A 24,814-nucleotide genomic window follows, 5' to 3' on the forward strand; every position below is an offset into this window, starting at 1 on the left:
TCAACAGCACTATACACTACAGTTGATGACAAATTAAATAAAAAAATTATTAAATTAATCAAATTATTATTATTAAATATATTAATTAAGTAGAACTGAAGTGAGGAAGAGTACACTGTGAGAAATGGCAGGCTAAGGCTTACCAGTCTCACACAGAACAGAACAATCTCTCTCTGTAACGCTCGGATGCAGCACAGCAGTGTCTTCGATTCTTCGTGGTTGTGAGTCTTCGTCTTCTCCTACGTTTTGCCGGCACTGTATTCTCTTCGGCGTGTCTTCGGAACGAACAAAAAAATGGCCTCTTCGTGCTCGTTTTCATGTTCGCCCGAAGACGAATGCGCAAGCCTACTACATATCACCTATCTTCCTGGTTCTAGAAATACCAAGGCGGATGCTCTATCCCAAGCCATGTCAGAGACTGTACAGGAGACCATTCTCCCAGCTACTTGTTTTATTATTACTCAATCGTCCCTTCTGGAAATCGTCCCTTTTGTCAAGTCTGTTACCTCCAGTGTTTCTCTGAGTCCTGAAATGCGGGATCTGGTTCTGAAGGATGGTCTACTATATAGGGAAGCTTGCATTTACGTACCTCCTGCTGCCCGGTTTGAGGTTCTTTCCTTTTGTCATGATTCTCGGTTTGCTGGACACAGTGGCATAAGAAAAACTAAGGAATTGGTCACCAGGTCCTTCTGGTGGCCTTCCCTCAACAAAGATGTACGCCAGTATGTATCGGGGTGCCCAGTCTGTGCCAGATCTAAAGACTTACACTTACGCCCTGCTGGACTGCTGCAGCCTTTACCTATACCTGCCTTACCCTGGGAAGACATTGCTCTTGACTTTATTGTTGACCTTCCAACTTCAGAGAATCATAACACTAATCTAGTAGTCGTTGATCGTTTTTCTAAGATGGCACATTTTATTCCCACCAAGGGTATTCCCTCAGCGACAGTAACCACGTCCTTATTTTTTCGAGAAATTTTTAGGCTACACGGTCTCCCCAGATCCATCGTGTCTGACAGGGGAGTCCAATTCACCTCACACTTTTGGGAAGCCTTCTGTAAGGAGTTGGGTATCAAACGTTGTCTTTCCACAGCTTTCCATCCTAAACCAACGGTCAGACGGAAAGAACAAATCAGACACTGGAACAATATATCCGATGCTATACTTCTTATTTACAGGATGACTGGTTCCAGTTGTTACCATGTGCCGAGTTCTCGTACAATAATAATTTTCACACTGCCACAAGAATGTCTCCATTCCGGGCCAATTATGGTTTTCACCCTCTTACTCTCCTGACCTGCCCAGAACCTCTTCGGTCCCTGGCATCTCGCAAGGGATGCGGCTATTACGGCACCAGTTCACCCTTCTTAAAGATACGCTCAAAGGCTCAAGCTCTCAGCAAAGCAGCGGCTGACAGAAAACGGCGCGTTTCACCCACATATAAGGTTGGAGATTGGGTTTGGCTCTCCACCACGAATATGCGGCTACAGTGTCCTTCAAAGAAATTGGGTTCCAGATTTATTGGACCCTTCACTATCCGTGATATAGTTGGTCTACTTACCCGTGCAGCGGGTAGCCGAGTACCCGCTGCTTGACGCATCCTCCTACCTCGCGGTCAGACGCCGTCCCGACGAGTGCTCCGCGCATGCCCGAAAGCCGGCACTCTTAAAGGGACTGCGTCCCGGAAATTGAACTGATTATTGGGGTTACCTCTGGACTACTTAAACAACTGACACCTTTGCTAAGGTGCTCAGTTGTTGTTTGTAGTTCCAGAGAGCAACTTAGCACTTGTTCCTTTCATTTTCCCCCCCGAGTTCTGCTTATTAACCCTTTCCTGCCTGTGCCTGTCCCCGTGCCGTCCCGTATTATTCCGTCCTGCCTTTCCCTACCTGTTCCCATTCTCCTCGGATTGCCTTTACGGTTATTTGACCCGGATTCGGACTTGACTTCGCTTTCCTGCTTAGTGTCTGCAGTTAACCCTTCGTCTGCTGTGGTGTTCCAGTCGTCTGCTGTCCTGCTCAGTGTCTGCAGTTTACCCTTCGTCTGCTGTGGTGTTCCAGTCGTCTGCCGTTCCTGCTCAGTGTCTGCAGTTAACCCTTCGTCTGCTGTGGTGTTCCAGTCATCTGCTGTCCTGCTCAGTGTCTGCAGTCAACCCTTCGTCTGCTGTGGTGTTCCAGTCGTCTGCTGTCCTGCTCAGTGTCTGCAGTTTACCCTTCGTCTGCTGTAGTGTTCCAGTCGTCTGCCGTTCCTGCTCAGTGTCTGCAGTTAACCCTTCGTCTGCTACGGTGTTCCAGTCGTCGGCCATTCCTGCTCAGTATCTACAGTTAACACTTCGTCTGTGTTGGTGTTCCTGCTTTCTACCGTTCCCTGCTCAACTCACTACTAGCAGTCCACCATCTACCTGCTGGTTAGTGGATAGTGCATGGTCCGGCCATCCTGCATCAAGATTCCATCCCCCCTGGACCAGGTAGGCCTAACAATATGTGAGTAGAGCAGACGTCAAGAGTCCAAGAGAGCAGCATCAGCGAATTGTCGAAATGCGGAGGCATGTAGGAGAGTTCCCAGTCTGGGACAGCAATTGCTGGTAGGCCCAGCTTCTCGAGCAACCCAGGGACATCTGCCGCAGAGCGCACGGTATACCGGTCTGGGCCTTTACGGACCATTAGCGAAAATGGAAATCCCCACTCATTTGGGATAGCGGCCTCGCATAGGGCAGAGGTGAGAGGGCGAAGGATCCGGCGATATTGGAGCGTTATAGGAGATAGATCATGGAATACCTGAATGTTGTGACCTTCCCACTCCAAGGTACCGGCTCTGCGACATTCAGCGAAGATGGTATCTTTGACTACATATTCCGTAAGGCAGCAGATAACATCACGTGGAGGGCGATCATCTGGTTGTCTAGGCCTTAAGGCTCGATGAGCCTGGTCAAATTTGATCACGGTGTCCTCCGGTTGTCGGAGTAATCGGTTGAAAATAGTGCTGATGACATTAACCACATCCGAGCAAAGAACCGTCTCCGGGATGCCGCGGATTCGTAGATTAGATCTGCGGCCTCGATTATCTAAATCTTCAATCTTCTGCATTAAGCGTTGTATCGTCATGGCTTGTGTATGTAGTTGGTCCGAAATAATGTCGACGGTTGAGCGTGTGGTAACCGCGTCAGCTTCTAGGGTAGAGACCCGGTCCCCCATCTGCTGCAGGTCCTTTTTGATGTCGGTGCTGCACCAGTTATCCTCTTCTGAATTAGGGTGCAGATGCAATGGATCCCTACCGGATTCAGATGGCAAGTCCGAGAACTGTTCCCAGGGCTGCCAGGTGGTGAGGCCTTCTGCATGGAGTCGCAGGAATCGGCATCAGTGAAATTCTGGAAGAATGACTTGACCGAAGTATGAATCGGTTTGTCACGCGAGTGAGCCTGTTTCGGTGTAGCGCCTGGTTTCGAGTGTTTCCCAATTTGTGCGGGTTAAACGCAGATTTTAGCCAGCTTTAAGCAGTGGGTCCGCGGAGCAAGAGGGTTATGCGTCTATCTTCACATTTCTGGAACTTAACTATCCGCAAGACCTATTAAAAGAAAGTTTTGAACAAGTCCGTACAATGAAAAGGGATGACCTTTTGTCAAGCAAACAGAAAAAAACAGAGAGGGATTTTAATTTCTCATTTCTGACTAAATATAACAACAAAGCACCCCAGATTAAACGTGCACTAGACAAATGTAATATATCTGTTACAATGCAAGTGCGGGGCCCAATATATTGGGAGGACAATACGGGCACTTAGGGTAAGAGCGTTGGAACATATAGGTGGTATCAGAAATAACAGCAAAAAACATAGTGTTCGAAAGCACTGCAATGGTTGCCAACATTTTTCTTACTAGTCATTTATGGTAATTGGGATTGACGTTGTCACACCACATTGGAGGGGCGGTGACAATGTTCAATCCCTATCCCGAAAAGAGACAGAATGGATTTTTAAGTTCAAATCACATGAAAAAGGAGGGCTCAACACCGACCTGGATATTTGAGCATTTATGTGATAATAAAATAAGCCATATAGCTATTGTTTGCTGGTGATGGAATGAATATACATGTTTTAAAATACATTTTAAAATGTCTCATATTGACAATTGTTTTTTCTCTTTTTTTAAAGGATCAACCTGCAGCATGAAGATATCAGTAGTTTTCAATTTTGAATAATTTTAAATCATTTTATTATCCACTTTTTATCTGTACTATTTTTATATTCTAGATAATCTTTTATTGTATTTGGCTCTTTTATTTTTTATTCAAATCGTTCACCTATATCTTCTTAATGTTGCTCCACTTTGGTGATGGTCCGGTGGTTGTGCTCAGACTGCCCTGTACATACAGCCATACCACCCAAAAGGTGCCTGATCTCATTTGATCGCAGAAGCTAAGCAGGTTTGGGGTGGGTTAGTACCATGATGGGAGACTGTCTGGGAATACAAGGAGGTGTAGGGCGCTGAGACACTTCTGGATTAGTCGATGTATTTTATTTATTTTTTGTATAGGTATGAACTGTTTGTTATTGTCATGTGATTTTACTGATTCCATCTTATTGGTGTATTTTGGTCAGGTGACCACATTGAGGGGAGAGGACTATCACTTATAAGGAAGCATATGGACACTTCAAAACTGAACCACTTTGGGTTTTTTTTGAGTGATAAGGAAGATGGTCTATGTTAGATCTTCGGGCAAACTGCAAAAGAATATCCTGATTCATCTCCTGAGGAAGCTGGTTGTCCGGTGAAATGCGTTGGGAGAGAGGGATATATTGGGACGTTCCTGCTGCTAGACGGTGGACTTTCCTGTGCCTGGTTTAAAAGCTGATTACCTTGTACACGCTTTTGTACATTTCGTCTGTTGTAAGTGCAATATTTTACCTTATCCACATGACCAAGTAATACTGTGCCATTGCTGCTGTGTTTTGATATTTTTTAGCTACAAAGAATTAAAGAATATTTTATGATGAGCGCATTTATGTCCTTGGAAATGTGAGTGCACTACTTACTTGCAATACTGCTAAGCCTCATTTGCATACAGAGTCACACTATTTTTTTCAAAAATCTTTTTTCCCCTATGTGGATGTGCGCCCCATTTGGAAGAATTGTATAGATTATTAAGTGTTGGATGAACGCTTATTTGGGTGCTGCTGCCTAATTAGGACTGTAGTTTGGGGTAGCCATATTAGTCCAGTGTATAAGAATGCAAAAAAACAGAATCATGAAGAATCTTGTAATACCTTTTTTATTGGACTAACAGTATTTAAAATAATAGACGAGCTTTCGGGAGTCCTCCCTTTTATCAAGTCAAAAGCATTTCTGACCAAGCAAGTGAAAAACAGTTTAAAACTGACCAGTACATGTTCTGATACAGGGGTTAAAACAACACGGTAGAGAATTTGCAGACAAAAAACTAAGAGGGTAGTAAATAGTGGCATATACTGCACAGATAAGGCTAGGGCGGGGGCGGGGGGAAGTGTGTAGGAGAGAGAGAAGAAGAGAAAGAGAAAAAAAAACCCACAGGTTATAGGAAGTTTTGATAGTGTGCTAAGAAGCTCAAATCCACATTAAGTCCTCTGTTTTTAAAATCATAAAAATGTATCATTTTGGCTTCAAATATCTTTCTTTCTTGGGTGTTTTTGAAATTACCTCTCAGTGTTTTGATTTTAAGGTCCTATATGGAGTGACCTGTTTGGGTGAAGTGGTGCCCAACTGGAGTGCAAAGGTTTTGTTCATCATGATGGTTGAAGGAGTATCTGTGCAGATTCATCCTTTTATTGAGTTGCTGGCAGGTTTCACCGATGTAACACCCTATTGTACATTTTGTGCATTGAATCATGTATACAACATTTTGTGACGTGCATTAACCCCTTAAGGACCGGGCTCATTTTTCGTTTTGTACCCTGTGGGACCGAGGCTGTTTTGACACTTTTGTGGTGCTTGTGTTCAGCTGTAATTTTCTCCTCACCCATTTAGTGTACCCACATAAGTTATATATTGTTTTTTTCAGGACAAGATGGACTTTCTTCAGATACCATTATTTTGATCGTATCATCTTATTTACTATAAAAAAAATAAAAAAAAACATGGTGAAAAATTGAAAAAAAACACATTTTATGACTTTTATTTGAAAAATCTTTTACTCACCTAAAAAAGCAAGTAAAAAAACTAGCTAAATAGATTCTACTACTTGTCCTGAGTTTAGAAATACCCAATGTTTTTATGTTTTTTTGCTGTTTTTTGTAAGTTATAGGGCAATAAGTACAAGCAGCGTTTTATGATTTCCAAATCTTTTTTAACAAATCTGGTCACTCTGCCTCCATCTCCTCTTTGGAATACCTTTGAAGCGGGTTAACTCAATTTAACCCATTCAAACCATATATTTTTGAAAACTAGACACCCCAGGGTATTCCAAATGCTGTTATTTTAACCCTTTCCATGCACCAATTATAGAACTACACTTTGTCAAACTTTGTAATAGTAATTTTTTTTATATTTTTTTCACACAAATTGTACTTTAGTTATAGATATACAGGTTCTGGTATATGTCACTGTCAAACACCCCAATGTGTGTTCAGGAACATCTCCTGAGTGCAGTGATACCCGACATGCATGGGTTTGTCGTGTTGTTTGAGATTTAAAATGCCACATTTGGGAAGTGCGCTTTTTTTCTCCATTTTGGTCAGGCTGTACCTATGCCCTATCTTTGAGCTCTGCCACTCCAATTTACCCCATCAGCCATTTTTTTTATATAAGACACCCCTTGGGTATTTGAAGTGCTTTTATTTTAACTCTTTGTTGAGATTTTTGAGAAATTTTAGCACTTGCTCAAAATAATAAACTTTATTTTTTTATTTTATTTTTTTAATACTTTTTTTTAATATTTTTTTTACACATTTTGCTGGTACTGGATGGTTCATCTAGTGACATCACTGCATAATTATTTTTAAATGTTAGCACATTTCTTATTTTTTTTTCCCATTTTATTTATTTTTTATTTTTTTGAATATTTTACTAATCACATTGTGATTAGAAAGCTGGGCTCCATTGACTTGCATGGTTGAGTGCAGTACCTGTATTCAACCTGCAAGTGGAGCTTGTCTGGAGACCATCTAGCGAACTCTTTCATCTTCATTGTTTTTTTTCCCGGGCCGCCGCCATCTTGCTGATGGCGAAGATCACCGGCAGCTGCGGCTGTGACCGCTCTCCGGAGCGGTCACAGCCCATCCAGAGGTAAGTGTTTGGTGTCGCTTTTAATGGTGACCATTTAAGTTTAAACGCTTTTAAAACGGGCGTCCGCCCCGGGGAGGGGCCAGACATGGCCCCCGATGCTGATCTCGGCCTTGCTGAAGGCCTCGACATCGAGGCATTACAGTAACGCCATTTAAGCGAAGAAAGTGATCGTTGATCATTTTCAAAGCTTATTTAATTTTTTGACGGTTCAGGACCGTCAAAGGTCATTAAGCGACCGTTTTTCCATGACGGTCCTGAACCGGCAAAGGTCGTTAAGGGGTTAAAAGTAGATATAGAGGGGCGTGTCCGACCGCCGAGAGAGATGGCCGCTTGAGCTGACTGCTCCACCGCCGCCTGCACTTACCCGCCGCCGCATAGCCGCATGCCCATTATGGGTCGCTCCAAAAAGTCGGGATCTGACTCCTCGACCCCCGGGGGTCGACCTCGGTCCTCCACATCTTCCCTCCGGGAATATTTCGGCACCCCGGCCGACCTGACCACGCGGGGCTCCAGGGCCTCAAGCGCACACGAGGCTGCATCTCCGGTCAGCTCTTCGTCCGCGGAGGAATCCACCTCGCTCGCGCACTTACCTTCCGCATCTCACCCACCGGAGGTACTTCAATTGTTCCAATCGGCGCCTTGGAAGTCGGACTTCTCCCTGCTCATTACCGAACTCCGACAGGTGGTCCGGGACGAGGTGTCCGTGCTTCGAGCGGACCTGTCCTCCCTGGAGCAGAGGGTCCTGGCTTTGGAGGAATCGAAGGCCCAACAGCACCGTATTGTGTCCTCTGCTCAACTTGAGAGCGATCGCCATGCACGGTACTTGAGGGACCTCCGCCGCCGTGTTGAGGACATGGACAACCGGGGTCGGCGCCAGAATGTCCGTGTGCGGGGAGTCCCCGAGTCTGACGCCCCTGAGGATATCCTGGCTCTCCTGATGGGCCTCTGAACCACGCACCTGACACACCGCTTCCCGTTGATAGAGCGCACCGCGCTCTCCGGCCGCTCACCATCCGGCATTACGATGATGTCCCTGACGTCCTGCGTTTTTTGGATCTCCCAGATGTGCAGATCTCTGACTGGGCCGACTCTGCTGTCACCCCGGGACGGCGTCTGGATCTACCACCTCGCCCTCGCGGGCGTCCCCGTGCCGGCCCTACCCGTGGTTCTCTTCGAGACTCTTCTCCACGTCCATCACCTGTCTCGGTTTCCCGACGCTTGGGTCCTATAGAGGAATAGATGCCCTGCCTCTCACTCTGGTGGTTAGCACATGTCGTTTCCAGACATCGCTGCCTGCCAACGCACAACCGTTATGTACCTTACATGTTATTATTTTTGTTGTTGCTTTGCATTATTCTTATTAATGTTGTTTTTTGTTTTTTTTTTGTTTTGTTTTTTTTCTCCTGCCTGCTGTCCGCTGTGACCGCAATCCCTCGGCTGGGCTTATGATCTGCCTTTGCCCGGCCTGATACTGCCTCCCCTACATTTGGCTGCTTCATATGATTCAGTCCATCTGGTTCTATTATTACGTGCTGGGGGGGGGCGGTTCCAGGGGGGGGGTCTAAGGGGTTTATATTTTCTTTTCTTTATTTTTTTGCGCCGTTCACTATCTCACATTGTATCTTGCCGCGGTGGATCCTCCTCATGTCTCGTATGCTGTGGTATGGAGGGGTTTTTTTTTTTTTTGTTTTTTTTTCTGCGACGTTCATTATCTTGGGTTCCTCTGCTCATGTTATGGACCGCAATCCCTCGGCTGGGCTTATGTTCTACCCATTTGACGTGGCTCTCTGCCCCGCCTTTGCCCGGCCTGATCCTGCCTCCCCTACATTTGCCTGCCTCCTATGATTCTGCCCATCTATCTGTTGGTGCTCATTTGCTGGAGCTCCTTGTATGTCTCTTGTGGTTTTCTACTTGGATGTTAGGGGGGGTTCTCGATGGGCTCTGGGGGGGTTCCGGGTGGGGGGTCTAAAGGGTTTTTTTTTTTTTTTTTGGTTTTTTTTTTGCGCCGTTCACTATCTCTGCTCATTTGCTCACATTTATACCCTCTACATGTGTATGTTACGTACCTAGGCTCGTGTCATGTATCATATTGAATGTATTGTGGACTGTGGATCTGTGCTAGTTCCTCGTCTCATATTGTGTACTGCCGTTCACCTGCGGTGAATCCTCCTCATGCCGCGTATGCTATTGTATGACGGGGTATCTGTATATATTTTTTTTTATTTTTTATTTTTTTATTTTTTTTTTGTACCGTTCGCTATCTTACGGTTTTTGGTGTGCTTCTGAGCTCCCCGGAGTGGGCTCTGGGCCTATCCTGTCAGCCTTTGCGGCTATTCTCCGCTGTTTTTTACGCCTCTTTGCGGAGTGTGCGGGCGGCGGCCCGCCTTTGGTTCTCTTGTTTTCTTTTTCGTTCTTGTTACCTGTTCTGGTTTGTTTCTCCTTTGGCCTCTCTGTCGCGGTTGACTCTTCCCCCTACACGGTGACGCCGTAGTATTGTCGGGTTTGTATTGCCCGTCTGGCGTAGTGTGTGTCTTCCCTACCCTATCCCCTCCCTCTCATTGCTCTTTGCCCTTCCTGTTCCCCCTCTGTTCCTTCCCTCCCTCCTGGTCCTCCTTTTTCTTCATCCCCCCCCCTTTTATTTATTTTTTTCTCTTTCTCTCCTTCTCTTTCCTTTTTCCCTTTGCTCTTTCTCCCCCCCCTGCGCTTTCTCTTGCCCTCCTTGGTCCACTTCTCTCTTTGTCATGTCTTCACCAGCGCAAAGTCCGCTCCTTCTGTTCTCCATTAACGCCCACGGCCTTAACACCCCTGAAAAGCGATCCTCTCTATTCAGGGATCTGCGGAGGGACCGGGTGGATGTTGCCTTCGTCCAGGAGACTCACTTTCATGGCCCGCGGGCCCCTAAGCTTTCGTGCCGCTCGTATCCCTCTGGCTTCTTTGGCAATAATCCGACGACCAAGACCAAGGGGGTGGCGATTCTTTTTTCCGCCCGTGTCCCTTTCCAGGTTTTAGACATGAGGGCCGACCCGGAGGGTCGATTCTTGCTTGTCAAGGGAACGATTCTCGACCGCACTTACACGTTTGCTAATGTCTATCTTCCCAACCGGGGACAACATACTGTTTTGCGTGCCGCCCTCCGGGTGCTCTCTGGCTTCCAGTCTGGGATCCTTGTGCTGGGTGGGGATTTTAACGTTGCTTTGTATCCCTCCCTTGACACTTCTACGGGCACCACGCGGACTCCCCGCCACGTTTTGCGGAAGATCGTCTCTCTCCTCACGGCACACAAGCTGGTGGACTGCTGGAGGGCTCTTCATCCCACTGACAGGGACTATACCTTCTATTCCACTCCACATGGTTCCTATTCCCGTCTTGATTATTTTTTCCTTTCTTGCCATTTTGCCTCACTTCTACGTCGCTCCTCTATTGGAACGGTGACCTGGTCGGATCATGCCCCTGTTTCTATCTCCTTAGCCTCTTCCCTTTCCCGGCCCCCTGCGCGCTCCTGGCGGTTGAACGAGTCCCTCCTGTCGGACGACTTGGCTTGCGCCGAAGCTTCCCAGGTCCTCCAGCGCTATTTTGAGGAAAATCTACCCGCGGAGACTCCTTTGCTGACTGTTTGGGAAGCCCACAAATGTGTCCTTCGGGGACATTTTATCAGTGCTTGCTCTCGGCGCAAGCGCCTTGAGACGGAGCGGATCGATCAGCTCTATGCCCAGATCACCGCAGCTGAACAGGCTCATAAAGCCTCCTTATCAGGAAGCGACTTGCAGCATCTCTTGACTCTCCGGGGGGAACTTGCCTCTATCCTCAACGGTAGGATGCATCGTTCCCTGTTGAAAACCAGGGCGTTGTTTTATGAGCACGGGGATAAACCCGGGAAGTACTTAGCTAGGGCCTTGCGAGCGGTTCGGAAGCCTACTTATATCGCTAGGGTGCGCTCCTCCGGTAACCGGACCCTCTCTCATCCTTTGGATATATCCCATTGTTTTCGGAGCTATTACGAAGGCCTCTACAACCTTCGACCAGATCCCACTGCCCCACCTTCCGCTAATGACTTGGCGGCCATTAATTCGTATCTGGATTCTACGCTGCGGAAGAAGATCACCGCGGATGATGCGGCTCTTCTTGACTCCCCAATCACTGTGTCTGAACTCGGGTTGGCGCTTAAGTCCTCCCCCTCTGGCAAATGCCCTGGTCCGGATGGGCTTCCGTTGCGTTATTACTCTGTGTTCCGGGACATTTTAGGCCCTCGCTTAGTGGCTGCTTTTAACTCTATCTTACAGGGGGGTCGCGTTCATGACCATACTCTCGCAGCTTCCATCGCTCTGATCCCTAAAGAGGGCACGGATCTTGAACTTTGCAGCAGTCCTGTTGAACACGGATTTGAAACTGTTCGCTAAAATCCTTGCGAACAGGATCAAACCTTTTATGTCTTCGTTAGTACATCCTGACCAGACTGGTTTTATCCCTGGTCGTGAGGCCAGGGATAGCACTATCCGTGCCCTCACGCTTATACATTCTGCTAAACACACCTCTACCCCGACTATTCTACTTTCCACTGATGCGGAGAAGGCCTTTGACAGGGTGCACTGGCCTTTTATGCTGTCCACCCTGGCCCACATGGGTTTTGGCCCTGGTCTTCTGACTTGGATTCGGTCTCTATACTCCACTCCCACGGCTCGTGTCCAGGTCAATGGCTTTCTCTCAGACCCCTTTGCTATTCGTAATGGCACTCGCCAGGGTTGCCCACTATCCCCGCTACTCTTTGTGCTCTCCCTTGAGCCCTTCCTCCAGGCCATCAGGTTGCATTCTGATATCTGTGGGCTCCAGTTGGGGTCCGCACACCACAAGGTTTTGGGATATACGCCGACGACCTTCTGTTTGTCATCACCCGTCCGCGACTCACCCTCCCCGTTCTCCTTCGGGAGTTCTCGACGTATGGCGCTCTCGCTAATTTCAAGCTCAACGCCTCTAAATCGGAAATTCTTAATGTTACTCTGCCTCAGGAGGAGGCTCTCTCCCTGGGGGCTTCTTTCCCCTTTGCCTGTCGTAGCCCCAAAATACAGTATCTCGGGACATGGCTCTCTCCTGATTTCTCCCAGCTTTTCCATTATAATTTTTCGCCTTTACTAGCGCGACTCTAGGCTGATTTACTCTCCTGGAAGAACTTGGCGATCTCCTGGACTGGCCGGATTAACACGATCAAAATGAACATTATGCCTCGTCTCTTGTATCTCTTCCAGACCCTCCCTATTGCGATTACCTCCCTCCTTTTTTGATACGCTACGGTCTGTCTTTCTGCTTTGCTACCCTGATCCTCCCCAAGGCTGCTGGGGGCCTGGCTTTGCCCTGCCCCCGCTCTTACTACAGGGCCTGCCATCTGCTTCGGGTCTTGGAGTGGTCTCACAGCCCCGCCCACAAGCAGTGGGTCTCTGCCGAGGCGGCCTTGCTTGGCCTCCCCATGAAGGGCTTGCCCTGGCTCTCGATTCCAACGGCTCGTACGTTATCCCTACCGCACCCTTTCATCCGGGCCACCCTCGGCGTCTGGCACCAGATCGTGCGGAAGACGAGGCTCTCCTCTGTCCCCTCTCCATTGACTCCGGTCCGGGACAATCCTGATTTTCCACCCGGGATGGGCTGCGACCTCTTCCCGGCCTCCAGCCTTGCTGTGGGTCCGACGATCCAATCCTTCCTGTCCGTGGGTGGTCTTAAGCCCCTAACGCAATTGGCTGTCTGCTCGCCTCCTTCCCTACTGGATAGGTTCCGTTATGCCCAGCTGTGTAGTTTTTTCCGGTCTCTGCCCCGGAAGCATGCTATGTTGCGCAGCTGCACACGATTTGGGGACCTCTGTCTGGCTTCCTCACTTCTGCCGCATGGCATTTCCAGGTTGTATGGCCTCCTCCTTGAGGCCTTTCATACGCTTCCACCTTCCTTCATGGGGAGTTGGGAATTGGAGCTTCAGGCCACCTTTTCGGATGACCATTGGGAGAAAATATGCCTCCTTACGCATGGTTGTTCTCGGAGTAATGGGGACCGGGAAATGTCCTACAAATTGTTAGCCCGCTGGTATAGGCCCCCGAGCATCACTTCCGCTTACCGCCCTGATGTCCCCAACAGGTGTTGGAGATGCGATGCCACCCCGGGCTCCCTCCTTCATTTGTGGTGGTACTGTCCGCGCATTGTCCCGTATTGGACCTCTGTTCATGCACAGATACAGCGCTTAACGGACAAGTCCATCCCATTCACCCCGGAATTCTTTCTCCTTCTCCATATGCCTTACTCTGTGCGTTGGTTCCGGAAGTCTGTGTTGCGTCATCTCCTGACTGCGGCGAAGGCTCTGGTACCCCTACACTGGGGTAGCCCTGATCCACCTTCTTTTCAGGAGTGGGTACTCCGCGTGGCGCGGATACGGATTTTTGAGGAATTACATCTCTTGGCAACTGGGGCGACTGAGCGCTACAGGTCCACCTGGTTCTATTGGTTGGAGTTTGTGTCTGGTCCTCTTATCCGCCCCCTCTTGGCTTAGACTTTCCCCCTCCCTCTTGCGCGCTTCTCTTCCTTCTCTTTTTTCTTTCTTTTCCTACCCCCCAACTTTTTTTTTTTGTTTTGTTTTTTTTTTCTCCTCCTTCTTTTCTCTCCCTCCCCCTGTTCCCCGTTATCTTCCCTACCCCTGTTCTCCTCCTCGTTCTTTGTCCTTGCCTCTATGTGTCTGGTGCTTTATATGTGCCAGGTCTCCACTTGAGCCTGTGTCCTGGGGTGCGTTTCCATTGCCGCACTTTCTCTATTACCTTCGCCCCTCTGCGTCCTCTTTGGCCGCTTCCTCAGTGTGCTGGGCCATTATTGTTGGTTTGGAATGCGCGCCATGTCGTGAGCTTAAGACATCGATTGCTCGCCATTCCTACTGTTGCTATTTATTTCATGCATTGTATGGGGATACCTCATGGATGTTGTGTATTTTTGACTTGTACCTTCCCTCTTCCCTTTTTTCCTTCTGTTCCCCCCCCTCTTTGAACTACCAAAACTGAATAAAAATTGTGATTTACAAAAAAAAAAAAGTAGATATAATTTTAATACAACACACTAGAGATGCACCACAATCAACATGCAATTACCACTTATTTGTTACATGAACCATCAAATCACTAAGTCAATCCTTTTATCCAATAGATCTACAGGCCAACAAAGTTTCTATTTTTATCTAATCTTACTACTTTACCACAGTTAGACTACCATACAAATTAACTGACCAATCCCAGGATATATAGCCAATAATAATATATTATACATTTATAATATAATTGTCCATCAGTTACACCTATCCAACAATCCTGCCAAGTGATACCAAGAAGACAGCTGTTATGATGCAACAATACAAGGCCAATACTTTTACTTTACCCTTGTGCCATGGAGCTGGATAGTCCGACCGACTACCTCCGCTGACTTGTGCTCCCTTAGCCTCGGACAACACACTCTTTCCCTGGTTTCCCAGTCACTTGCAGAGATTCAGTGTAGTCTACCAAAACGAAGATGAACAGATAATTGGGGCGCAGGTACATGTAAGGAAAAAATAAAATATAGTGTAAAGTGTATAAATGCTAGTTTAGATAGGTGATGTTTGTAGTTGCACTCACAAACAAATATGATGTTTCCAGCCCATCAAGATATTGAATCTGTAAAAACAAAACTGAAAATAGTGCAGTATCCTCAATACAAATGATTGGAGTTGATAAGAATGCACTCACGGTTTCTCCATGCACCAAGTGCATATAAAAGCGTAAGATAAAATAAAGTCCACCAAAAACTCGATCGGAGAAATGTCCTGTGCCTTCCTTCTGACGCGTTTCGCCCAGTATGCTTCCTCAAGAGAAGTACGATCAGTCAATATATGCTCACGTTCGGTATCGCTACTCTATTATAATCCTCATATGCTGGTGTCATCACGTTTTATGACGTCTCTGATGTCATCGCATTTCGAATATTTTCGGACGTCTCCGGCTTTCTTCAGTATTTTGTTCCGGATTAACAAAGTTGTGATTCGAAGTGTCTGTGTATTTGTCATACGGATGATGTTCCAGCGAGTTGTGTTCCCTCCTCAATGGGCGGAGTAAGAGATTGCAGTTCAAAGCCACCGTCAAAGTTAAGTCCCGGAGGTCTATTATGTGGATTACTCGGTGTGAATAATACGAGAAAAGAAAACAAAGAAAAGAAAAAAGAAGAGGAGAAGAAGCTGTCTTAAACGTTTTTAACTTTTTTTTTATGAGATTCTCAATTCATCTCTATAAAAAGGAATAATGAATACCAATTCTATGATTAGCTCAAATATATATGTATATCCTATTTATATCGGTTTATTTAAAGAGAAATATATAATGAACATGTATTGTCAAAATTACGTATGTACTAAAAATAAAATATAAAATGCCTAATTTCTGCCAATGCATTGTGTGTTCCTAAATTCTTAATAGACAGTAAATAAATTATGTATGAGTGTCTCATGTGTGCACTGGTGAATATTGTGTATCAGTGAGAAAGTGAATATAAATAAATTAATTATAAATAAATTAATGAAAAAGTTGAAAAAATGTGTTTAAGTTCCCTGTATTTGTCAGGAAAGGTTTTTAATGTGTTTAGATTCCCTGCGATTGTCAAAGAATATTAAATGAAAAATGATTAGTATGAATGCTAGAGGAAGAATAAATAAATAAATATATTAATAAATAAATGATTATTTGTCACATACCTGGCTGCCGGTGCCTCTGGGTCCTCGGACCGGCAGCCGCCGAGGAGAAGAGGGAGACCTCCCACCTCGGCACAGCAGCCTCAGCCGCCGCGGAAAAGAGGGAGACCTCCCGCCTTACCGCAGCAGCCGCAACCGCCGAGAAGGAGAGGGAGACCTCCCGCCTCTGCGAGACAGCCTCCGCCGCCACGAGGAAGGGGAAGACCTCGCAACTCCACACGTCAGCCGTCCACTGCTGGAGCCAGGTCCGGTCCTGCTGCGTGCACGCGGTCCTCTGCACGCCACCTAGTGGCGCCAGCCGGTACTACCGCTCCTTTTAGGATTTTACGATCTCGCCAATCCCAAGATGGCCGCGAACCGGAAGTGACGTAACGGCACTTTGAATTTTTGGCGGGAATTCGTTAATTGATGCCTGGACTTCCTCTGCCTATTTAAGAACCTCAGAAACCTTCCAGCTTTGCCTTCTGATGGTTGTACCTATCTTTCATAGTGTCTTCTCAGTACGCGTTCCTGTTGATTTCCCGTTACCGACCCGGCTTGTTCCTGTTTTCCGATTTCCTGGCGTTTGACTCTGGCTTTCCTCACGACGATCCTGACTTCTGGCTTCCTGACCTCAGCTTACCCTGCAACGATCCTGACTTCTGGCTTCCTGACCTTGGCTTGCTCATTGGCTATTCTGTACTAGACTTTGGTGTTCTGTCTATTGAACTTGCATACGCTGCTCTACCTGATTGCAGGTTCTACTTTACGCTGTGCGTGACATTATTGAGGTGTAAGTGCCATCTAGTTGCCCATGAGCAAAAATTATAAATAATTGTAAATAGATAAATGGATATATGAATGTATTATATACCAATATTTAATAATTACCCATAAAAAGAATAATTACCCATAAAGAGAAATTATGTAAATAAGTATATATATAAAAATTAAAATTTATTAAAAATAATAAAATTGATTATCTGTAAATAAATTGTATACCAGTGCCTTATATTATGTATAAATTAGTATAATATACAAATTCTAAAAATGTATAAATATATATAATAAGTATATAAAAATGTATAAAATTATTAAGCATATATAAAAATGTATGTAATTAATTATGAAAATAAATTATAAAAGTGGCCAATTAATCCATAAAAGCTAATATCAAGTTCCGTATTTAGTCCCCCTTTTTTATGTGTCTGAAATCTATAGATCCATTCAGTTTTGCGTTTGGCCAGTTGTTCCTTTATATTTTCTCCACGCCAATGGGGAGTAACTGTAATAGCTGTAGATCATTCTCCTTTAACAACTTTAGAATTATAGGGATAGCCCTATAATTCTAAAGTTGTTAAAGGAGAATGATCTACAGCTATTACAGAAATTAGCATTGGCAGAAATTAGGCATTTTATTTTATTTTTAGTAGATACGTAATTTTGACAATACATGTTCATTATATATTTCTCTTGAAATAAACCAATATAGATAGGATATATATATATTTGAGCTAATCATAGAATTGGTATTCATTATTCCTTTTTATAGAGATGAATTGAGAATCTCATAAAAAAATAGTAATTTTACTTACCGTAAGTTCTTTTTTCCCGTCGTGTAGTGTCAGTACCACGGGGTGTCGCTCTTCCTGGGACAAGGACCTAGAACCGAAGAGGTTAAGATACCTCCTAACCCCTCCTACTCCTCCCTATAAGAGCCCCGGCAACCCTCATACCTCCAGAAAGTACCAAGAAACACAAGATAGCTTGCAAAAAAATAATTTTAATACAAAAATGCACAGGGAGGGATATATGTACTGACACTACACTAAGGAAAAAAGAATTTACGGTAAGTAAAATTACTATTTTTCCCGTCGTGTAGTGTCAGTACCACGGGGATATAGCAAGATGACCCCTCCTGGGTGGGGAAAAAATGGTCACGAGGTAACTGCCTGAAGCACCTTACGCCCGAAGTCAGCATCAGAGGAGGAGAAGATGTCTAGCCGGTAATGCTTGATAAACGTGTGAAAGGAAGACCAAGTAGCTGCTTTGCATATTTCTTCTGGAGATGCCGAAGACCTTTCAGCCCAGGATGTAGCCATAGCTCTGGTGGAGTGAGCAGTAATGCGGGATGAAAGAACCTGACCACTGAGAGAGTAGGTTAAGCGAATAGTGTCGGAAAGCCATCGAGATATCGTGTGCTTGGAGGCCGCATTGCCTGTGGATCTACCAAAATAATTAACAAACAATTGATCCATGGAGCGGAAAAAAGCAGTGCGGTCTATATAAATTCGTAGAGCTCTGTGGACGTCTAAAGTGTGCCAGAGTGATTCTTCCGGAGTTGAAGGAGACGGGAAGAAAGAGGGCAAAATTAATGGCTGATTGACATTAGCTTCAGAGATAACCTTGGGCAAAAAAGAAGGTTTAACATACAGGACGACTTTATCTTGGTGGAAAATAGTAAATTCTGGAGCCGCGGAAAGAGCTTGAAGTTCACTGACCCTCCTCGCTGAGGTAATGGCCACCAAAAAAGCCGTCTTGAGGGATAAAAATTTTAGAGATACCTCTTCCAAAGGTTCGAATGGTTCAGAGCAGAGCGCTTGGAGGACCAATGACAAATCCCAGGAGGGAAAATGCGAACGTCTGGGAGGCCGTTGAATGATGGCAGCCTTAAAAAAACGCCTGACGAGAACTTGGGACGCCAACTCCGACAGGAGAAAATGACTCAGGGCTGAAACCTGTCCCTTAAGCGTCGAGACTGTGAGACCCGCTGAAAAACCTTCCTGCAAAAAAATCCAGAACAGAACTTGTGGGGGGAGAAGAGAAATCCAAACCTTTGGAGACACACCAGTGGAGAAATTTATTCCAGACTCGAAGATAAATAGTGGACGTAGATCTTCGTACTGAACCCAAGAGGATTTCTGACATAGAATTGGAAATGCCTCTGCTCTGGAGGATCATCCTTGCAGCAGCCAGGCCGTCAATCTGAACTGCAGAAGAACATCCTTGGACAGGTTCTTGTTTTCCAGAAGATGGGAGGAAACTGGCAGCTCCCATACTGAAATCGCCATACTGAGCAGCTCCGAAAACCAACTTCGATTCGGCCAATAAGGGAGAATAGCTAAAAACCTGGCTCTGTCTACCCGAATCTTTAGGAGGATCCAAGGAATCATGGCTACTGGAGGAAACACATAAGCCATCTTGAAAGACCAAACCACTGACATTCCGTCTAGCAGGGGGGGATTGTCCTGCCTGTAAAGGGAGGCGAAAACTGGCAATTTCCTGTTTTGTCTGGTCGCCATAAGGTCTATATCTGGTAGGCCGAATCTTTGAACTAGGAGAGAAAAAATGCTCTTGTCCAGGGACCAGTTTGCTTGGGAGCAACGAGATCTGCTGAGATCGTCTGCCAGACAGTTGTCTACTCCTTTGATATGTGTCGCTGCTAAATCCTCCAGGTTTCTTTGGGCCCAGCGCATGAGATGGTCTGAAAGGTCCTGTAGCCTTGGAATCCGGGTGCCACCCTGTCTGTTTATATATGAGACTGTGGTGGCATTGTCGGACTGGATTCTCACAGCTTTCCCCCGTAATCTTGGACCAAAGGTCTTGAGTGCCAGGAACACAGCTTTCAGTTCCCGAAAGTTTGATGATTGGGCTTGATCGATTAAGGACCAGCTGCCCTGACTGCAGAGGTCGAGTAGATGAGCTCCCCAGCCTACCTTGGAGGCATCCGTGGTGAGGGTGACCCAATGACGTGGTAGAAAAGATCGCCCTTGGGTGAGGCGCTCCTTCGCTTTCCACCAATTCAGCCGGAGTAAAACCTCCCTGGATACCGTGAAGGTAACATCTAGATCCTCCGGTCTCCTGGACCACTGTTGTAGGATGTCCCATTGCAGGGGTCTCAACTGCGCTTTGGACCAGCTTACTGCCGGAATACACGCTGTAAGACTGCCCAGGATACTCATAGCCAACCTGAAGGAAAGGGTTGGATTTTGTTGCAGAAAGGAAACCTGAGTCTTTATCTTCTTGATCTTGGAGCGCGGGAGATAAAGCCTCGAAGAGACGGAATCCACTATGAGCCCCAGAAACTGGATCTTCGTAGTTGGAATCAGGTTGGACGTTTTGTAATTTATGATCCAGCCGTGTTCCTCCAAGCATCGGGTCGTAAAGCTGAGATGTGCCCGGAGCTCCTGAGAAGAACTTGCTTTTAGCAGCCAATCGTCTAGATAAGGGACGACTGTGATCCCCTCTTTCCGTAAAGCCGCTGCAATAGGAGTTAAAAGCTTTGTGAAGATCCGAGGAGCTGACGACAGGCCAAAAGGGAGAGCAGTAAACTGGAAATGACGAACTCTTGTCCCGACTCTTATGGCAAACCTGAGATATTTCCTGGAGGCTATGGCGATAGGCACATGGAGATAGGCATCTTTTAGGTCTAACGTAACCATAAGGTCCCCTTGTCTCAACAGGCGGGTAACCGTGAGAATGGATTCCATTCTGAAGTGACGGTAAGGAATATACGCATTGACTTTCTTTAAATCCAGAATTGGACGGAAGGACCCATCCGGCTTTGAGACCAGGAAGAGACGGGAATAAACTCCCTGAAACTCCTGATACTTTGGAACAGGCTCTATGACACCCTTTTTTAGAAGGGTAAGGCTTTCGGCAAACAGTGCTGAGTTCTTCACCTGAGAGGGGTAACACGAAATCAGGAACAGAGGACGAGGAAAACTGGAAAACTTTATCCTGTACCCGTCCGCAATGATCCTGAGGACCCAGGAATTGTTTGTGGTTTGCCTCCATTTTGGTAGGAACCATTGCAGACGACCTCCAACACCGTCAGAACTTCCTACCCTCTGGTTTCTTAGGGTGTTCCTGAAACTTTCTCTCGTGTTTACGAAAGGCCTGAGTCTTGAAAACTGGTTGAAAAGGCCTGGAAGGTCTATACTGGTATCGCTTGTTCCATCTGCTTTTCCTATCCTGAGGAAGTGCCTTTTTAGTATCAGACATGTGTCTGATCAGTTCCTCCAAGGAAGAACCGAATAGCTTGGTTCTTTCAAAGGGCAGATCGCATAGAGTAGATTTGGAGGCAGTATCTGCTGCCCAGGAACGTAGCCATAATGCCCTTCTGGCAACGGAAGACAAACCCATGTTACGGGCTGAAAGCTTAAGGCCCTCTTCTGCAGCTTCCAGCAGGAAGCTATTAGCCAGTGTCAGGTTTTTAAATAGTTTAGACAAACCTTCATCCATAGATTCTGAAAGACTGCCCTCTAAGGACTGCAACCAGACACCCTGCGCTTTAGCCACAGATGCGCTAGACAACGCCACTTTACACTGGAATCCAGATGATTGGTAAATCCGTCTGCAAGACGTTTCTGCCCTCTTATCCATAGGATCCTTAAGACCAGCCACTTCACTAATGGGAATGGTCGTACGTTTGGAAAGCTGGGCTATCTGGACGTCTACTTTAGGGATATCTTCCCATTTTTCATTGCCCTGAAGGTAAAAAAGCTGCTTAGAGTGCTTTGATATAAAGGCTCTTTTGCCTGGATTATTCCACTCTCTATACATGAGATTCTGCATGTGAGATAACATGGGCAACCCTTTGGGGTGCGCTGACAGGTCTGAATCCTGAAAAAGCCGTGAGACTTCCTTAACAAATTTACGCAGCTCCTGTGGAGGAAAATTGGTCTCATCCTCTGACTCCCCACTAGATGAAGCTGAATAGGATGAACTAGAAACCTCCCCAGAGGATAAATCAGAATGAGGGGATGATACCCTTTTACGTTTGTGGGATTTAAGTTTAACGGGTTCCACAGGTGTAGCTGCTGCTGCTTTAAACGTTTCAAACGTTTGCGCCAGGTTGTCCTGGAACCAACCTAAAAAAGACTGCATGTCTTTTTGTTTTTCTTTTGCCAAACTCTCAGCAGAGCAGGCATTGCAAAATTTCTTCTTACAACCATCCGGCAATGGAGTGGCACATTCAGTGCACGATAAATGTTTGGTTTTAACCACAGCCTTTTTTGGAGCAGGTGTAAAAGATTTCTCTTTATCCGGCTTATCTGGTGAAACCGGACCAGACATCTAATATAAAACACAAAAAAAAAAAAATTTTTAGTAGAAAATATACAGGGCAGAGGATTTCACAGGGTGAGATTAACCAAATCCTACTTTACAACTCCTCAATCCCGTGTGGGGGGGCTGGTGACACGGAAATCCCAGTGTTGACAAGCTCCTCTGCTGTCAGACTGGGCAGCACAGCTATATATATGCGAAAAACAGTTAGTTTTCGCGCCCTGAACAAGAGAAACTGAATCACGCACGCTCAATAGCGTGTCAGTACTCTTGGTGGAACGCAGCGCCCTCTGGCGTGCGTTCCACCGCTGTGCGCATGCTCCAAAACCTGCCGGCATAAGAGCGCGGCGTCTAAACGGCTCCGTAACGTCCGCCGATGCGGACGTTACTCCTCGCTCTGCTCACCACCCGGGGAGCAATCGGAGGGAACCCCCGGACACAACCCGTGTGCCCCACCAACGAAAACAAGGAACAAGGTCCGTCCCTGACAAGGGACAAGGAAAAAAACTGGAGGTATGAGGGTTGCCGGGGCTCTTATAGGGAGGAGTAGGAGGGGTTAGGAGGTATCTTAACCTCTTCGGTTCTAGGTCCTTGTCCCAGGAAGAGCGACACCCCGTGGTACTGACACTACACGACGGGAAAAAAAAACCAGTTAAAAACGTTTAACCCCTTCGCGACCTTTGCCGGTTCAGGACCGTCATGACATGAAGGTCACTAAATGACCTTTGACGGTCCTGAACCGTCAAAAAGTAAAATAAGCTTAGAAAGTGATCAACGATCACTTTCTTCGCTTAAACGGCGTTACTGTAATGCCTCGATGTCGAGGCATTCAGTAACGCCGAGATCGGCATCGGGGGCCATGTCTGGCCCCTCCCCGAGGCGTCAACGCCCGTTTTGATCGCCTCCTAAACTTAAATGGTGTCGCTGGAATGCCTCGATCAGGAGGCATCCAGCGACACCAAACACTTACCTCTGGGTGGGCTGTGACCGCTCCGGAGAGCGGTCACAGCCGCAGCTGCCGGTGTTCTTCGCCATCAACAAGATGGCGGCCGCCCTGTAAAAGGAACAAACAAGTTTTTAAAGTTCGCTAGATGGTCTAGAGAACTCTGGCTCCACTTGCAGGTTGAATACAGGTACTGCATTCAACCATGCAAGCCAATGGAGCCCAGCTTTCTAATCACAATGTGATTAGTAAAATATATAAAAAAAAAAAAAATGGAAAAAAAAAAATATGGAAAAAATTAAAAGTGCTAACATTTAAAAATAATTATGCAGTGATGTCACTAGATGAACCATCCAGCAAAATGTGTAAAAAAAAAAAAAATAAAAAAAAAAAAGTATTAAAAAAAAAATAAATAAAAAATAAAGTTTATTATTTTGAGCAAGTGCTAAAATTTCTCAAAAATCTCAGCAAAGAGTTAAAATAAAAGCACTTCAAATACCCAAGGGGTGTCTAATATAAAAAAAAATGGCTGATGGGGTAAATTGGAGTGGCTGAGCTCAAAGATAGGGCATAGGTACAGACTTTCCAAAATGGACAAAAAAAGCGCACTTCCCAAATGTGGCATTTTAAATCTCAAACAACACGACAAATCCATGCATATCGGGTATCACTGCACTCAGGAGATGTTCCTGAACACACATTGGGGTGTTGTTTGACAGTGGCATATACCAGGACCTGTATATCTATAACTAAAGTACAATTTGTGTGAAAAAAAATTACTATTACAAAGTTTGACAAAGTGTAGTTGTATAATTGGTGCATGGAAAGGGTTAAAATAACAGCATTTGGAATACCCTGGGGTGTCTAGTTGTCAAAAATATATGGTTTGAATGGGTTAAATTGAGTTAACCGGCTTCAAAGATGTTCCAAAGAGCAGATGGAGGCAGAATGACCAGATTTGTTAAAGATTTGGAAATCCCAAAACACTGCTTGTACTTATTGCCCTATAACTTACAAAAAACAGCAAAAAACATAAAAACATTGGGTATTTCTAAACTCAGGACAAGTAGTAGAATCTATTTAGCTAGTTTTTTTACTTGCTTTTTTAGGTGAGTAAAAGATTTTTCAAATAAAAGTCATAAAATGTGGTTTTTTTTCAATTTTTCACCATGGTTTTTTTTTTTTTTTTTTATAGTAAATAAGATGATACGATCAAAATAATGGTATCTGAAGAAAGTCCATCTTGTCCTGAAAAAAACAATATATAACTTATGTGGGTACACTAAATGGGTGAGGAGAAAATTACAGCTGAACACAGGCACCACAAAAGTATTAAAACAGCCTCGGTCCCACAGGGTACAAAACGAAAAATGAGCCCGGTCCTTAAGGGGTTAAGACAGCTTCTTCTCCTCTTCTTTTTTCTTTTCTTTGTTTTCTTTTCTCGTATTATTCACACCGAGTAATCCGCAAAATAGACCTCCGGGACTTAACTTTGACGGCGGCTTTGAACTGCAATCTCTTACTCCGCCCGTTGAGGAGGAAACACAACTCGCTGGAACATCATCCGTATGACAAAAACACAGACGCTTCGAATCGCAACTTTATTAATACAGAACAAAATACTGAAGAAAGCCGGAGACGTCTGAAAATATTCGAAACGCGATGACATCAGAGGCGTCGTAAAACGTGATGACACCAGCATATGAGGATTATAAAAGAGTAGCGATACCGAACGCGAGCATATATTGCCTGATTGTACTTCTCTTGAGGAAGCCTACTGGGCGAAACGCGTCAGAAGGAAGACACAGGACATTTCTCCGATCTAGTTTTTGGT

Source organism: Sceloporus occidentalis, unplaced genomic scaffold, assembly GCF_023333645.1.
Source record: "Sceloporus occidentalis isolate IW3139 unplaced genomic scaffold, rSceOcc1.0.p SCAF_409, whole genome shotgun sequence".
NCBI classification, from domain to species: Eukaryota; Metazoa; Chordata; class Lepidosauria; order Squamata; family Phrynosomatidae; genus Sceloporus; species Sceloporus occidentalis.